Raw genomic sequence first — 16,897 nt, 5'->3', positions numbered from 1 at the left:
GGCGGTTTTCTTATCTTTTCAGCATGGACTAAACTTTTACGTGTTCCTTATATGCTATATATGTATATATTAGCACCAATGTCGTTCTTAAAAACTAACATGAAATTGTCAGGGACATTCAGCTATATACAAAGACGAGACAGACAAAGTAATAATTCTATATTAACGTGGCCTACATATTGACGCAATGATCGAACTAACTGACGTGTTCTGATTCAGATCCCCTGCAGTTCATGCCAATTAGAACAATAGCAATGCTGAGTCCTCCCCACCCTACTGAGCACAAATTCAGCTGCTCTCCAGTTCTGTTCTGCATGTTTTTTCATTGCAATTGAGCTCGGAGCTGGAGATGATCTCCATACAGTTCTGTGTTCACCAGCCCGCACTTGCGTGCTAATTTACGGGTTGTGGCAAATGCTTTTCTATAGTTCATATACATGACGGCAACCTGTTACCGAGGAACCTGAGAGGTTTAAAAGCCTCACGAGCCAGGCAGGACTCGAACCTACAATCTTCTGGTCCGAAATCAGACGTGTTATCCATTACGCCACTGGCCCATAGAACATCCGCTTGCACTCCACCACAGAGAGCTCTACACTGCTACCAGTAGTACACTTCCCCATCTAAATTTTCACAGCAAGAAACTTGTGTTTCCTACTATTTTTATCAGGTTTAAAATATCATCTCCTTAAAATTGAAAAAGTGTTGATGTGTCGTGCTGAAATTCCGATTGATTTTGAATTCAAAGAAAAAAGGTTTTCTTCCAAAACACCATGAAATTGTCACATCTTGCAGACAATAAGTGTATTCCATGTTGAAAAGAGAAGAAAGAAAACCATGGAGCCTTTTACAGGTGTGAGACTTCTTCAGGTGTGAGAAGACCTCACAGTCGAAACGCTGTGTTTCCGTTCTTCTCTTTTCAGCATGCAATAAACCTATTACTTGTTCCTTTGCAGCCGAGGCATGCTGACGTAGCTACCCAGCTGAACATCTTGCAGACTCTACAGTACTTCTCTCCTGTAGAAGTAAAGCAGGGCTTGCTGGGTGAGCTTTTGCTCCGGTAAATTAGGTCACGTGTCATGTTAAATCACTTCTTCTAAACACAACATTTGCTGGTGCTAGCTTTCCCCATGAAAAGAGACATTTCCCTTACAGTACATGACATATCGTTTTTATTCTATCAATAAGTATAGAAATTAAACAAAAGAAAAAATGGTGTCGCCAAAGAATGCACAGCTCTGTCGCCTTGGGGAGGTGTCAAGGGCATTGAGCTCCTTGGACATGAAAAGTGCCCGATAAATGCCATTTCTCATCATTTCTCTTGGCGTCAGTTCTGCTATTAAATGGGACGGAGGCAACGGGCTCAGAGAGCAGGTTAAGTGCACACCGAACGCAGATGTGTCCAAGTGTCTGCAAAAGCGCGGTGCTCCGCTGGCGCTGTTCCCTAGTGGCTTAAAGTGCCCGCCTAGTCAGCAGGCGATCCTGGGTCTGAATACCAGCGGTGCCTCTCTCCGTGTCTTGTTGTGCCGAATGTCTCATTTCAGACAAACATGTACAGCTTGGTTCAGTTTAATGCAAGAATTCATTTCCTTTCTGGAATAACTTGTTTTTGAAGAAATCCATACAGCTTGTGAAAGATGAAATCCATTTCTTGGTTGTCAGTGGAAAAAGATTGCCGGCTGCAAGAAGCGCAAGTGATTGTTTTCTTTGACCATAAACCTGCAAATGTAGGGAGTGCAAGCGGCCGTCAGTCTCTGTGGCGCAATCGGTTAGCGCGTTAGGCTGTTAACCGACAGGTTGGGGGTTCAAGCCCACCCAGGGACGCATGTCTCAGTTTTTCCAATGTAAACATCATCACCGCTAAAGAAGATGGCGCAGAAGGCTCCACAGTCGAAATGTTGTGCTTCTTTTCTTCTCTTTTCAGCATGGAGTAAACCTTTGCTTGATCCTTTGCAGCCTACGCATGCTGACACAGCTGCCTTTCTCTTAACGCGCCTCAATCATTATTCACCAAAACCATCAGCAGAATGTGTCGCCTTTGTGGTGATGTCACTCCTCTGCTTTACAAATGTCCTTAGTGACGGACCATTTCTTTCTGCCATTTTTCCGGAGCGGTTATTGATTGCTCCATCATTTCCCTCATACTTTCCATCCCTAGATTGAAAAAAAAAAACAGAAACAGGCTGACAGGACGACAATCAAATTGCAAAAACTCATCAAAGCACTCGATAGAGTATTTGAATCCACAAGTAGCTCTGAGCAACTTTGTCCTGGCTTGCATGAAAGTCGGAAAATGTCAAAAAGAAAAAGATGGTGGCTTTTTCGTATCTGTTCTTTTATTTTTAGTTCGTTGGCTCTTCTGTCCATTGTCCTCCTGCCTGGCTCTTGACCTGTGACTGTCTGAACGCACACATTAGACTTTCAGGCGGGGGATTTGTCCTGAGCCTCTGTGAAAGACCCACCCACCCCCATAAATCACTGCTCTAGAAACACATGAATGCAAAACTAAACCACAGCTTAAAGAGGAGCTCCAACTCAGTGCCATACTAATGTAAACGAAGTAATACTAAGACATGTTCTTATGGATTTGTCTTACCTTGAGATATGTAATTGGATTTCAGGATTAACTTCCTCATTCAATGTACTGGTGATTCTTTGCCTGGTCAGTACCTGGGTGGGAGACCTCCAGCGAACAATTAAGCTTGCTGCTGGAAGTGGTGTTAAGAGACTCTTAGGATCTTCCAGAGGTGTCTGTCCAATAGCACTAGTTGCCTTAGAGCTGGCTCAAACATTGCTCAAGAGTCTACCTTTCACAGATGCGCAAAGATGAATGATGGGGGTGCACGCTTCAAGGAGCCTTCCAGCTGTAGGGACCGATTAGAGACGATCCGTAGCATGTGTTCGTTTCCATATACGCCCCGTGTCTCAACGGTAGGACAGAGTCAAATACTGCCTCGACACGTAACAGCGTTATATTAAACCGCAGGACTTGAGGGCTGTTTTGTTTGAATGTTCAAGGCATTGGTAAGAGCGTAGGTCAAGGGCCATTGGTGCATCTCCTGTAACTGGAGTAAAAATGCTATTCAAAGTGCAGTGACTAAAATCGTCGTCCACATGTCTCCGTTGTTGATTGCTTTCTGTCTAAGAACGTTCTGTTTTCATGTCCGAACGGGGAGATTTTATCATTCCAACTTGAAGCCACCCTTAAGTCCTCTGAGGTGTGTGTGTGTGTGCTTGCACGTATGGCGTAAAAGGTTTCTTAAACGGAGAGCGAACTTGAAAAAAGTTGCCTCAGCTGCCGCCGCCGCCTCGCACTCCCTGTTCGATTGTAGCAAGAAGGCAGCGGCCGCGGCGTTCGCTGTAGTCGTGCCCGATTGGTTAAGGTGACGGACTTGAAATCCGTTGGGGTCTCCCCGCGCAGGTTCAAATCCTGCCGACTACGGCGTCCTTTGCATTTGTTTGCGTGCGTGCGTGTAAAAGGACCAGCGCCGTTTCGTTTTCGCTGGGACCTTTAACACTCTAAATCGCCTGGACCCGCAGCCTGTGAAATCGGTTCTTCAGCACCCACGAAGGACGCTTTGCCGCTGGACACAGATACCGATGCTTTTCTGCAACGAGCTTTCCAGCTGAATTTTCTCGGCAGCTCCGTACTGAACCTGTTCTCCATTGCAACATAGCGGAGGCTCATCACGTCTATAGCAAGGCTGTGTAGGACCGCATACGCCACAGTGACTTGTACACAGACCACATGAAAGGCAAGCGAAATACACTTTTAAAATTCCAAAGAATCACAAGGTCAGAGGAACAGCGATGACCTGAACAGATCTGTTACAGAAGTCTAGGTTGACCTATTTAGAGCTGTAATTGCATTTTTGTTTAATAGAAGATCAAATCTACTCGCATGTACCAGCACCTTACAGTTTATTGATGTTAATTCTGTTTAAGTAATAAGATTGCTAACGATGTTGGACTTAAGCCGGTGTTTTTTAGAACAAATTGCTTACACTTCTGTAAGGAATACGCAGTACGTGCCTTTGTCAGTCATTGCTCACCATACCTGTAACTTTCTTATCTAACTCACTTCCTCAAATGGTGAAGGTCCACAAACATAAATGAAAAAAAAAAACCCTTGTTGTAGATGAGGTGCACAAAAAAGCAGCCCCTGATAGTGTATAACACATTTGTACTATTGCAGAGACACATGTAACATGTATATATATATACTGTATATATATATGAAACAGAAATAGAAACAGAAACAGGAATCGCTTACTCACCTGGAGAATCTCTGTAGGAATATCTAGCATTTATCAATGGAAATAAAAGCTGCTTTAATACAGTGCATGTTCAAACTCAAACCCTCAGCTGCTGTTCTTGTTTGTTTTGGGTCAAATTGCAACTGAGCATCGCATGAGCCGTTACGTACCCTTATCTGTTAGGGAATTTCAAGGGAGGAGTTAGGTCAGAATGGGTAGGCTGCAAAACAACAAGTAAAGATTTATTCCAAGATGAAACGTTGTGGCGGTTTTCTTATCTTTTCAGCATGGACTAAACTTTTACGTGTTCCTTATATGCTATATATGTATATATTAGCACCAATGTCGTTCTTAAAAACTAACATGAAATTGTCAGGGACATTCAGCTATATACAAAGACGAGACAGACAAAGTAATAATTCTGTATTAACGTGGCCTACATATTGACGCAATGATCGAACTAACTGACATGTTCTGATTCAGATCCCCTGCAGTTCATGCCAATTAGAACAATAGGAATGCTGAGTCCTCCCCACCCTACTGAGCACAAATTCAGCTGCTCTCCAGTTCTGTTCTGCATGTTTTTTCATTGCAATTGAGCTCGGAACTGGAGATGATCTCCATACAGTTCTGTGTTCACTAGCCCACACTTGCGTGCTAATTTACGGGTTGTGGCAAATGCTTTTCTATAGTTCATATACATGACGGCAACCTGTTACCGAGGAACCTGAGAGGTTTAAAAGCCTCGCAAGCCAGGTAGGACTCAAACCTACAATCTTCTGATCCGAAGTCAGACGCGTTATCCATTACGCCACTGGCCCATAGAACATGCGCTTGAACTCCACCACAGAGAGCTCTACACTGCTACTAGTAGTACACTTCCCCATCTAAAGCTGATTGCAGCTGTCAATCATTTCGCAGCCACCCCCCCTCTTCATCTTCTCTCTGCCTTAAGCGTCTCCGCCACTCTCTCTTGACATTTCATGTCAGCATGTCAGAAGTCCGAGTGACGTTTTTAATGGCTGAGTGAGGGCACGATGCTGAAGCAGAGAGGCCACTTCAGCCAGAGAGACTTGTGCTAGGTGAGATCTGAAAAACGGACTCGCAACAGAAACAGACCAAAAAAGTATCGGTGAGATCAAAAGGCAAATGCAACATCCAGCAGAGGGCGTCTAAAGATTAGGGAACGGGCGACTGAAATCCATATGAGGCAAACTTTCCGGCTGTGTACTGCAGCTGGCCTCGTTGGCGTAGTTGGTAGCGCGTCAGTTTCATCGTCTGAAGGTCCTGAGTTTGATCCTCACACGGGGCAGGGCTGCTTCCTCTCTTGCTCTTTTCAAACACTTGCGGCAACTGTTCGCTCATAACCACGTCTGGAATGCGTGACCTTTACACGGGGGAGAAGCAACGCCGCATCCCTTTTCTAAAGAACATTCACATTCAGAAATAAGTCAAGAAATTTGCCATTACTTTAGCTCGCGCTGCTGTCAGCCTGCCCATGTTGCCAAAGAAAGATTCACTCGGCGTCAACATGACAGAACAGCGATCACTTGAAAACACTGTTCCACACTCCGTAAGCAAGAACTTCAGTGTTTGCAGTCACCCGATATGCCGATAGTCAAAGGAGCACAAAACACGAAGCGTCAAAGACAAGATGAGTTGATGGAAAGAGCGTTGAATTGATGAGCACAAAAGTTCAGCTCGTACAATAGGCAACGAAGGTCCCGGCGTCATCATCGCACTTGAAAGGACTGCCTTGCAGACTAAGGGCAGTGGGAGGTTGCTGTTTTGAGATGGAGGCATTGGGATGGTGGGCCGAGATCTATTCTTCTTAAGGAATTCTTCATCGTGAAAGATCGGTCCACAGGTCATCCAAAGAACTTACAAATTTTTGGGACTCAGGGAATCACGTGCTTCCGGAAGGGAGTGAAGTGCTCAAACACATGACATGCCCCCTTGATCTCACATGCACAATTCTGCTGCAACATGCACAGCTACCGTCCACACCAGGCAGTGGGGCTTCAGCAGAATTTGCAACGCCACCTGCAATTACATATCCAGCTGCACACATATACATGGCCCCTCTGTCCTTTTCAGGATCTCAAAAAAAAGCATAGCGTGGTTTTCCTGCAACCTGATTGACCGCATCTCCCTCAGAATGTGCCCCGTTGCATTCATTGGTGAAGCAGGACGGAGGCTAACGGGCATGCCAGAACAGTTAGGCTCAGCGATCTCTCCAAAATATTGTGGTTGTAGTGGAAGAAATATGGTTTAAATTGTACCTTGGTATTTCAAACTCTCTCTAGAATGTTATCCATTTCTATTTTATTTTGACAGGAACTGGCTAATGACACTGGATGAAAAGAGAAGAAAGAAAACACAACGTTTCGGCCGTGGAGCCTTCTTCAGGTGTGAGGGCTCCACGGCTGAAATGTTGTGTTTTCTTTCTTCTCTTTTAAGCATGGAATAGACCTATTACTTGTTCCTTTGCAGCCTACGCATGCTGACACAGCTCCCCACCTGAACTGCTAATGATGCCTGGTAGTTTGTGGTACTTGGGTATTGTCTTATGTTTGCTCAAACTGCATATGTGTGATTGCATATTTTTGGGAATTTTCATATGTCAATATTTAATTCACTGACATTCCTGTATGCTTGGAAGAAAGGTAGATTGGATTTGGCACAGGACGCCTGCCCATATTTGTTGATCATTGTTGGGCTGGAAAAACAATGATAAAAAGTGTATGAAAAAAGCTCTCTCCAATATTTCCCTTCTCTTCGCCATGGTTACACTGCCCGTTCTTTCCGTCTTTTGTCCTTCTACAAAGATTCCAGGGCTCTTTTTCCACCATAATATCAGAATTTGTTTTTTTCTCTTTTAAAGGCTGTAGGTGGGGTGTGATGGACTGTACCACTATCATAGAAGATTTTTTCAGGACACATCGCAGTTCCATAGTAGAATTTATCAATAGTAGAATTCCATAGGACATTATTTACCAACGTATTACCCAGTGTGAGACTCTGCCAGTAAACCTCAGAGCATTGAGTTCTCCACTGATAAAGATGGCTGCCTGAAGTCATGAAATCCACTGCTGGGATGCCTGAGAGACAGTAATTGAATCTTGGCTGGAATTAGGCTTTCTATTAGTGTTGATCTTTGGGAATTATGTGGTAAAAAGGGAAAACTCCTTTACTTTAGTCACTTTGAATGTTCAAATGTACAGAACCTGTAAAACTAAGCAATGAAAAAAATCCATCACCACTCTCATGATAGCATAACTCATAGTCTCTGCTGTTGTGTAACAATACACACTTTCAATTTTCTTATCGCCTGTCTCCAGAGAGAATGTTGTTAGTGCTGATGACCTTGAATTAGACCTTGTTGACTCTGTAAAACAATCTTCCTCTGCTTAGATTTTCACTCAGATTGATTTTGTTCTCAGATTATTCCTGGCAGGACTGAGTTTCTAGGAAATGAAAAGTGAAAGAAAAAGTACAGAAGATCAGCCCTTGAATATACAACATTGTGCAGTGAGATTGTTAAATGTATTAGCTGCTATCCTGTGCTAGAGCCTGTCGTGGTAAGCAGTGGATGACAGGATCTAGCACAGATACTAATGAAACACTGTTAATGAAAGATAAAACACTTGAGTCTTATTTTAGTTTTCCATTTCCCTTTCATTTGTGATGTACTGTACAACAGGCCACAGAACATGCACAAAAACAGATATGCACACATTCACACCAGGCAATGACAGTCTGCCCAGTCAGAATCTGAGCTGAGGTATCAGAATTCTGAATTCCCTGAATTCTGTCATGGATCATCCACAATAAGGGCAATGTTTGAACACGAGGATCCCCAGGAGAGAGCCTAGTAACATAAATCTTGGAGCAAAAGCAGATGATTAACTTCATAGTTTGTGTGGTTGAGCCAAAGTTGAGCATGAGGATATGTGAGTCACCATTCTTAGAAATGGATCCAACTTCAGACAGGCGTCAAAAGTAAGAGTATACAGTGCTGGGGCAATGACACTTCAATGATCAGAAGGATAACAAGAGTTTTAATGCATTGAAATTGATTTTCTGGTGATGCACACTGTCATGGAACTATTAATTTTTTAAGGATCACTTACTGACGTCAGACAGCTGCCAATTCTCCAGACTGGAAGGATGAACAGTTTATCCCCCTAGGTACCATATTTCCATATTTCGAAGCATTGGAATAATACATGTCATACAGCAACATAAAAACAGGAAGACAAGTATCACAGCCCCTATAATCGGTGTTAGTAACTTAAAAGAAAAACATTCCCCCTGGCCCAAACAGTGATTCTAACCAGGAGAGAAAAGCCGGTGTATCTTTTATGCCTCTCTCTTTATTCACCTTGTCTTTTAGTTCTTTCAAATGCTGAATAGCGAGCGTAAGATTTCCGTAATCATAGTCATTAGCTGGAATATATGTACAACAGGAGTCTCCTACTAAAGCATAGACTCCTCCAGATGCTGCATTTTGAAGGTCCAGCACGAACCTGTTCTGAAGTGCCATTAATCTAACTCCCCTTAATTCTTGTTTGATAGCGTCTAAGCCTTCTAACGTGATATTAATAAAAGAGTACATTTCATAAAAAGTCGCATGGGTGAGGCTGTAGAATGAGGCATTAAAGCACATATATAACAAGATGCATTAAATTTCTTTAACTTTACAGTATGATTTATAAATTTATACCACAAATTACTCATATCCCCCTCATTATCAGTTTCATTCAGCCAGTTTGTATACAAAGAGGCTTCGTGTTTAGATTCTTCCTCTTTTGGGGTGGTGACAGGCTTCTACATAAAAAGGAAAAGGGCTGTGCACATCAGTCCCAAGCAGGTTATCCCCATCTGTCCTTGTGGAGACATCACTCCTGCGCTTTGCTCAGTTCGTTTGTGACCTTTTTACAGTGGGAAGCATGAATCCAGGGCACCATTTCTGTGACCTTCACAGCAGTGGCAGGGTGGTGACAGGCTTCTACATAAAAAGGAAAAAGGTGGCAACTTGCTCAGCGAGCAGGCGGAGCACACACCGAATGCAGGAGCCCAGGCCGCCTTCAAGGCCTCTGCCCTGCCGGTCGTGGTTGGCAATACACCTGGCCTTACAAACTAGCCAGTGGGGCCCGTTCAGCTCCAGGCTCATCGCCTGCGGCTCTCAGCTTGCGGCCGTGCCCAATCCGTGCGATAAGTCGGAAAACACCCAGCCACACTGTGCCGGAAACGACGCACTCTGGGAAGCCGCTATGCAAAGCGAGGTCCCAAGATCCCCTGCGGCCGGACACTTCCCGCCCCCCAAAGAAAAGAGCGCCAATCAGACGGCCGGAGACCGAGGACTCGCGGAGCAGACGGCCACAATCGCCATAACAAGAGCAATTGTGAACGTTTTTGTTTTCTCTCTTTGACCAGCCCACCCGTACCCCACCCGAAGGCAGGGAAGTGCAAAAATTGCAGGGAACTCATTCATGCTCCTCTCCACGGAAATCTTTAGTAAAAGGCGAAAGATTTGTACAAATGAAGAGAAACCAGAGTGCGTGGCTGCACAGCTGCAGGAGCCCAGGCCGCCTTCAAAGCCTCTGCGCTGCCGGTCGTGGTTGGCAATGCACCTGGCCTTACAAACTACCCAGTGGGGCCCGTTCAGCTCCGGGCTCATCGCCTGCGGCTCACGGCTTGCGAGCGTGCCCAATCTGTGCGATAACTCGGAAAACACCCGGCCACACTGTGCCGGAAACGACGCACTCTGGGAAGCCGCTATGCAAAGCGAGGTCCCAAGATCCCCTGCGGCCGGACACTTCCCGCCCCCCAAAGAAAAGAGCGCCAATCAGACGGCCGGAGACCGAGGACTCGCGGAGCAGACGGCCACAATCACCATTACAAGAGCGATTGCGAACGTGCTTGTTTTCTCTCTTTGACCAGCCCAGCTGCCCGCCACCCGAAAGCAGAAAAGCACAAAAATTGCAGGGAACTCATTCATGCTTCTCTCCACGGAAAACTTTAGTAAAAGGTGAAAGATTTGTACGAGATGAAGAGAAACCAGAGTGCGTGGCTGCACAGCTGCAGGAGCCCAGGCCGCCTTCAAGGCCTCTGCCCTGCCGGTCGTGGTTGGCAATGCACCTGGCCTTACAAACGAGCCAGTGGGGCCCGTTCAGCTCCGGGCTCATCGCTTGCGGCTTACGGCTTGCGAGCGTGCCCAATCCGTGCGATAACTCGGAAAACACCCGGCCACACTGTGCCGGAAACGACGCACTCTGGGAAGCCGCTATGCAAAGCGAGGTCCCAAGATCCCCTGCGGCCGGACACTTCCCACCCACCAAAGAAAAGAGCGCCAATCAGACGGCCGGAGACCGAGGACTCGCGGAGCAGACTGCCACAATCGCCATAACAAGACCGATTGCGAGCGTTTTTGTTTTCTCTCTTTGACCAGCCCAGCCGTACCCCACCCAAAAGCAGGGAAGCGCAAAAATTGCATAGAACTCATTCATGCTCCTCTCCACGGAAATCTTTAGTAAAAGGCGAAAGATTTGTACGAGATGAAGAAAAACCAGAGTGCGTGGCTGCACAGCTGCAGGAGCCCAGGCCGCCTTCAAAGCCTCTGCGCTGCCGGTCATGGTTGGCAATGCACCTGGCCTTACAAACTAGCCAGTGGGGCCCGTTCAGCTCCGGGCTCATCGCCTGCGGCTCTCAGCTTGCGGCCGTGCCCAATCCGTGCGATAACTCGGAAAACACCCGGCCACACTGTGCCGGAAACGACGCACTCTGGGAAGCCGCTATGCAAAGCGAGGTCCCAAGATCCCCTGCGGCCGGACACTTCCCGCCCCCCAAAGAAAAGAACGCCAATCAGACGGCCGGAGACCGAGAACTCGCGGAGCAGACGGCCACAATCACCATTACAAGAGCGATTGCGAACGTGCTTGTTTTCTCTCTTTGACCAACCCAGCTGCGACCCACCCGAAGGCAGGGAAGCACAAAAATTGCATGGAACTCATTCATGCTCCTCTCCACGGAAATCTTTAGTAAAAGGCGAAAGATTTGTACGAGATGAAAAGAAACCAGAGTGCATGGCTGATTAAGGCCATTTAAGGCCTTAATCTGGCAATTAAGGCCCACACCGATCCTGAGCCTCAGAACTCCGGGCGCAATTAAGGCCCAAACCAGTTCTGACCTTCAGAACTCCGGGCGCAATTAAGGCCCACACCAGTCCTGAACTTCACGGTAAGGGTCCAAAACCCGTTCAAAAACTCCACGCGCAATTAAGGCATAAACCAGCTTCGAACGCCTGTACACAATACCGCGGAACCCCTGCCAGACCAAATTCTGGGCTTACAGCAAACAACCCATTACATACACCGGTGTCTTCCCCGGGCCAGAGGAATTCAGAAACTCACGTTTACTCCGTCATCTCGGGCGATTCTCGCAGGGAGCAGAGATTTCCCAATCGGTCAGAGAGAGTCGGGACTTTTAAATAAAAGAGGAGTCCTTACCTCTTAGTTATGTGCGCGCTGACCATCTCTCCTGCCGATGGGAAGTTCTGCGCCTTCTGGAGCATCCGCCGACTACGCCAAATTTGTTGTAACAGAAGAAATAAGGTTCTTGATCCCGAGATGAAGTAAAACAGATGAGTTTATTGCATGCAAGGAACAATAAAGCCAAAGTCTTGTTTCCCGCAAGAAACAACAAAACCGAAGTATTGTTCCCCGTACTGTTACAAACTTTTGGGTTATATAGTGTTTTCTTCTCCGTTTCTGACGTCACTCGGTCTGATGGTAAAGAGGGGGGTTCATGGTATTTGGCCAGTTTACGATGTTCTGGACAAATGGTCAGTTTAACATTACACCCAGGGGGGTTCCTAGCTTGCATCTGCAATCCTTATCAGTTAACCCCCCTTTCCTGCCATAAACCCCAGTTTGTGACTTGAAAGTCTAAACCCCCTACAGAAAGGATTAAATTCAAACCCCCGTCTCCACATCTTTCTTCAGTATCTTAATAAAGTGAAGGAGCTGCCCCTTCGCCAAGGCGGTGTGGGGCAGAATGGACAACATAATGCAACTCCTGGAAACGAATGCGGTGCTCAGCTACCAGTACATTCTGCTGGGGCTGGCACCTACCGGACTGGACAGGGGGACGCAGTTCCTGATGTGGCTGCTGCTGTCCCTCACAAAGAAAGGCCTGTGGGACGCGAGAAACAATCTCATCCGGCACAACAACAAGTGGGGAGCGAGGGAGCTGGAAGAGAGGATCCTGGCGGACCTCAGGAGGAGGATGAAGCGCGACGTTGCTAAATGGGGTTTCCCCACGGCAAAGGAGCACTGGAAAGGCCTATGGACCCTGTACAGGGATTAATGGTTTACAGCAAGCGGTAGGGTTTGGAGGGACTCTCATAATAGCGCAAATCCGCCCACCCTTGCAAGGATTGATAACGGACAATCACCGCCGTTCCGCCGATGTTTTAATTTTGTGGAGTGTTATCGTGTGAGACGTTTCCCTTTGAGATGTGTTTTTTTTCGGAATAAAGTATATTTTATAAGAAAAAAAAAAGATTGTACCATAAAGATTTCCATGGAGAGGACTATGGTTTCCTGCAGGACTATGCCGGTAGGAGGACCAGGTTCCACAACTTCAAGGGGCTGTGTCGAGGCGATCCACAGTACTGTCAGGACCAGCCCTGGCAGTTTTAGGATTCCCATTCTGGAACATAGATGAGGCACATGGTACAGTTCCACTATAATTTTGAATATATTTTCCTAGCAGGACCTACAGTACAGTACCTAACTACCTGCAGCTACAAAGGGGCACCCCCCTCTTTGATCGGGTTTGGACGTTTAACCCTATTCTGTGTTCTCCGGCGCCATTTGAGGTGGGCGATACAACCGGAGGTGGTTGCGATGCACCCACTTGTAGACCAGAGATTGCCTTCCCTTCTCAATCTGAATTCGATAAGCTACCGGTGATACCTTATCGACAATCTCGTGGGGTCCTGTCCAACTGGGTAAGAACTTCCGGGCCACCCCTGTGGGTTTGGCAAATTGGAAGTACAGGACCTTGTCTCCTACTTGGAGTTCCTGGTTAACTGCCTTTCGGTCATAGTATGCTTTCCTACCCTCTGCACTCCTTCCCAGATTGTTCTGGGCAAAAGCAAAGGTTGCCTGCAGATGTGCTCGCAGGTCTGACACATACTGATGGGCCGTAGCAGCCCCCGTCGTGCTCAGGTCCTCCACCCCATAAAGACAGTGTAGGGGAAGAGTCATCTTCCGACCTGTCATCATCTCAAAAGGTGGGACCCCCGTAGAGCAATGGGGCTTACCTCGGATGGCCATCAGAACCAGGGGCAGCTTAATGTCTCAGTCCCTACTGCTGTTGGAGACAAACTTTTTGAGCATACTAACCACCGTTCGGTTTGCCCTTTCTGCCTGGCCCGAGGATTGAGGGTGGTAGGAGATATGCAACTGGGTCTTGACCCCAAGCATATTCCACAGGGTTGCCATTACTGTAGCTGTGAAATGGGTTCCCCGATCCGAGACCACGGTCAGGGGGAATCCCCATCGACTGAACACATGGTTCACCAACAGCACTGCAGTTGTCTCTGCCGTGTCGTTGGGTGCTGGGAGGCACTCAATCCATTTTGTGAATGCACACGTAACAGTGAGGAAATATTTGTTCCCTCTGGATGACCTCACCAGCGGCCCCACCCAATCCATTTGAAGATTGGACCAGGTGAATGTCATGCCCTTTTTCTGGAGTGGTGCACGGTGCAAGGGCCGTGATGGTTGGAACTGGCTACACGTCAGACACCCCTTTACATACGCGGCGATGTCTTGGCCCATGTGAGGCCAGAATGCCACCTGCTGGATAGTGTCGTATGTAGCCTTGATTCCCCGGTGACCCCCACAGGGTTCGTCATGAGCGTGTTGGATCATGACCCCCCGATGACAGTGGGGAACTACCCACTTTGGGACACCTTGTGCAACTGGTACACAAACCAACAACCCCTTTATAATTTTTAGGTTGTCTTTCACCTCTGCCAGCTCCTTCAGCTCCAGAGACTGGCTCAGCACCTGCTCCGAAAGAGGTTGACGCACTGGGTCAGCGATATGCTGATACATTTGCCCAATTGCTGGGTCCTGTTTCTGCATTTCCGCAAGATCGGTGTTAAAACCCTGTGACCCAAGCACTACAGATTGAGGGTCAGCTCCGACATCCTGTCTAGCCCTGCTTCGGGTAACCGCCTTGACCTCAGCCACGAATTCTGGGGGTAGCCATTCCTGCTGGAACTGCCAGGGTTCACCCTCTAAGGCGCCAGATTTGGCCAACCGGTCGGCCTCATCATTCCCGTCTTTGTCGGGTCCCTTCACCTGGGAGTGTCCCTTCACCTTCCTCCAGTAAACCATCATTCCAGCCTCGGTCGTGAGCTTGTCACTGGCCAGGAACAACTCTTTGTTCTTTACTTCCTTGCCCCGGGCATTTTTCATGCCGTTACCCTTCCAATACGGAACGTGAGACACGAAGCTATGTCGGGCGTAGTTCGAGTCACTACAGATGACAAACTGTTTAAGGCCATGTGTCAGGGCCTGCTGGAGGGTGATCAGCACCCCAGCTACTTCCGCATACTGACTAGTCTTTGGTCCTAGCTTATAGCGGGTCGGCCCACAGGGAGTATTGTCTTGCCAGACTACTCCTACCCCTGCTAGCACCTGCTGTTCGTGGCGAAAAGAGCAACCGTCAACATAGGCCATGGGTAAGCCCTGGCCCACGTTCTCATCGTAGTACCGATGATTGTTCGGTAGCTCAGCAGCGGGAATTGTTTCTGGAGCTTCCATGTCAGTGTCACAGCCGTGACACACTTGGCCCAAAGCCAGGCCCTGTCCCAGGTACATTTTCTTGCTCTGTGCATAACGTACCTCTATCTCATAGCCTTGTAGGGCCATCATTCATGCCACAATCCTGCTATTTGACACCCTGCCCGCTTTCAGTCTCTGGCTATGCAGGAATGTCACAGGTTGGTGGCAGGTTTCGATGATGATCTTTTGTCCCCCAACATAACTACGGAAGTGTTCTACCGACCAGACCGTAGACAACAGGGCCTTCTCGCAGTCCAAGAACTTTTGCTCCACTGGGCTCAGGGCTCGACTGGCATATGCCACCACCCTTCACTCTTGGTTATATTCCTGACTCAGAGCAGCCCCAAGGCAGTGCTCTGAGAACCCTGCTTCAAGGTAGAAGACCTTATTTTTGTCAGGGTAGGCCAAGCTCGGCGCACTACCGAGTCTGCGCTTCAGCTCCATCACAGCCTGTTCTGGGGAAGGCCCCCACTCAAAGGGCACGTCTTTCTGCAACAGCTTGTGGAGGGGCCTTGCTATTTCAGCGTAATCCTCAATGAACTGCTGGGAATAATTACATACTCCCAGAAAGCTGCGCAGTTCAGACAGGTTAGTGGGCGACTTCATATTCTGGATAGCTTGGACTCTGCTGGACTGTGGCTGTATGCCTTGGGCTCCAACCAACAGTCCCACGTACTCCACTTGGGTCCTACACCACTGTCCCTTAGCCAGGGACAGTTTGGCCCCTGCACAGGAGAGCTGGGTCAACACATGCCTGATCTCGGCCATGTGTTCTTCCCAGGTCTGACTCCTCATCAGAATATCGTCCACATAGACCAGGTTGCCCCTGGCGGCTGCATCACTCATGGCTTTGTGCAGAAATATGTTGAACTCCGCTGGGGAGTTGGAATACCCAAAGGGGCATCGATTCCAGGTGAACTGCCTGTTTCCAAAGGAAAAGGCCAGTTTGTACTGGTCTGTTGGTTCTACCTTAAGGGTCCAGAACCCATTGGCCACATCCACTGTGGTGAAATATTTCGCTGTTGTCACCTTGGATAACTCCTGATCTAGGTAGATCATTGGCCATCGTGACAAAGGAACCTGTTTATTCAGCTGCCGGTAGTCAATGGTCAGACGCCATTTACCATTGGGTTTCAGCACCGGCCACAGTGGGGAGTTATAAGTGGAGTTACACTCCCTTATGATCTGACGCTCTAGTAGAGCATCCAACGTCTGCTTTATGGACTCGTATGCCGTGAGGGGAATGCGATACTGCCTGACATAGGTTGGGCGGGCGCCAGGGGCCGTTGGAATGCGCACTGTGTTCAAATCCGTCACCCCGCAGTCATAGGCGTCCCGTGCAAACACTTCCCGGAAATCCTGGAAATTCTGACGCAGCTGCTGACGCTGGCTTTCCGTTTCCAGGGCATCTGCCTTGCCAACCTGTTCCTGTACCTGCTCTAGGAACCCCGCTTTTGACGGCATGGCGGTATCCCGGGTCGTACTCTCGGCTGAGTGGTCCATCGGAACACCTGCGTGTACTGTGTACACAACCATCTCATCCTTATCGCTAAGGTCCACCCTGCACACCTCCTGGTTGCAGAATCCCTCTATTGGCATAATTGTAATCATCCGCCGGGGGTAGGTGTAGTACACCTGCTCGGTTCCCCCCTCCCTGGCCAAGGGACCAGGGAGCTGCCCCAGTACTGGGATGGCTAGTTCGAAATCATAGAAACCATTGTCAATTACCAGTCCCATGTCAGTGCGAGCAGGGATTTTGACATCTTGTTTTGCTAT

General features: G+C 47.9%; 6 non-coding genes across 6 annotated transcripts; 1 reads left to right on the top strand and 5 right to left on the bottom strand.

Moving 5' to 3' along the window:
• Window positions 1-3,360: 3,360 nt before the first annotated feature.
• On the top strand, window positions 3,361-3,442 carry trnas-uga (transfer RNA serine (anticodon UGA)). The gene has a single exon. It is a non-coding gene; the product is annotated as a tRNA-Ser (tRNA).
• Window positions 3,443-5,004: 1,562 nt separating this feature from the next.
• Window positions 5,005-5,077, bottom strand: trnar-ucg (transfer RNA arginine (anticodon UCG)). Its single transcript has one exon. It is a non-coding gene; the product is annotated as a tRNA-Arg (tRNA).
• A 4,627-nt stretch (window positions 5,078-9,704) lies between these two features.
• LOC148642821 (U5 spliceosomal RNA) lies at window positions 9,705-9,820 on the bottom strand. The gene has a single exon (XR_015929296.1). It is a non-coding gene; the product is annotated as a U5 spliceosomal RNA (small nuclear RNA).
• Window positions 9,821-10,213: 393 nt separating this feature from the next.
• Window positions 10,214-10,328, bottom strand: LOC148642820 (U5 spliceosomal RNA). Its single transcript, XR_015929355.1, has one exon. It is a non-coding gene; the product is annotated as a U5 spliceosomal RNA (small nuclear RNA).
• Window positions 10,329-10,719: 391 nt separating this feature from the next.
• On the bottom strand, window positions 10,720-10,836 carry LOC148642819 (U5 spliceosomal RNA). The gene has a single exon (XR_015929257.1). It is a non-coding gene; the product is annotated as a U5 spliceosomal RNA (small nuclear RNA).
• Window positions 10,837-11,230: 394 nt separating this feature from the next.
• On the bottom strand, window positions 11,231-11,344 carry LOC148642818 (U5 spliceosomal RNA). The gene has a single exon (XR_015929266.1). It is a non-coding gene; the product is annotated as a U5 spliceosomal RNA (small nuclear RNA).
• Window positions 11,345-16,897: the final 5,553 nt, after the last annotated feature.

The sequence above is a fragment of the Lepisosteus platostomus genome, chromosome 22 (assembly GCF_059453375.1).
Source record: "Lepisosteus platostomus isolate fLepPlt1 chromosome 22, fLepPlt1.hap1, whole genome shotgun sequence".
Classification (NCBI taxonomy): Eukaryota; Metazoa; Chordata; class Actinopteri; order Semionotiformes; family Lepisosteidae; genus Lepisosteus; species Lepisosteus platostomus.
This window is presented reverse-complemented; position numbering and strand designations above follow the sequence as displayed.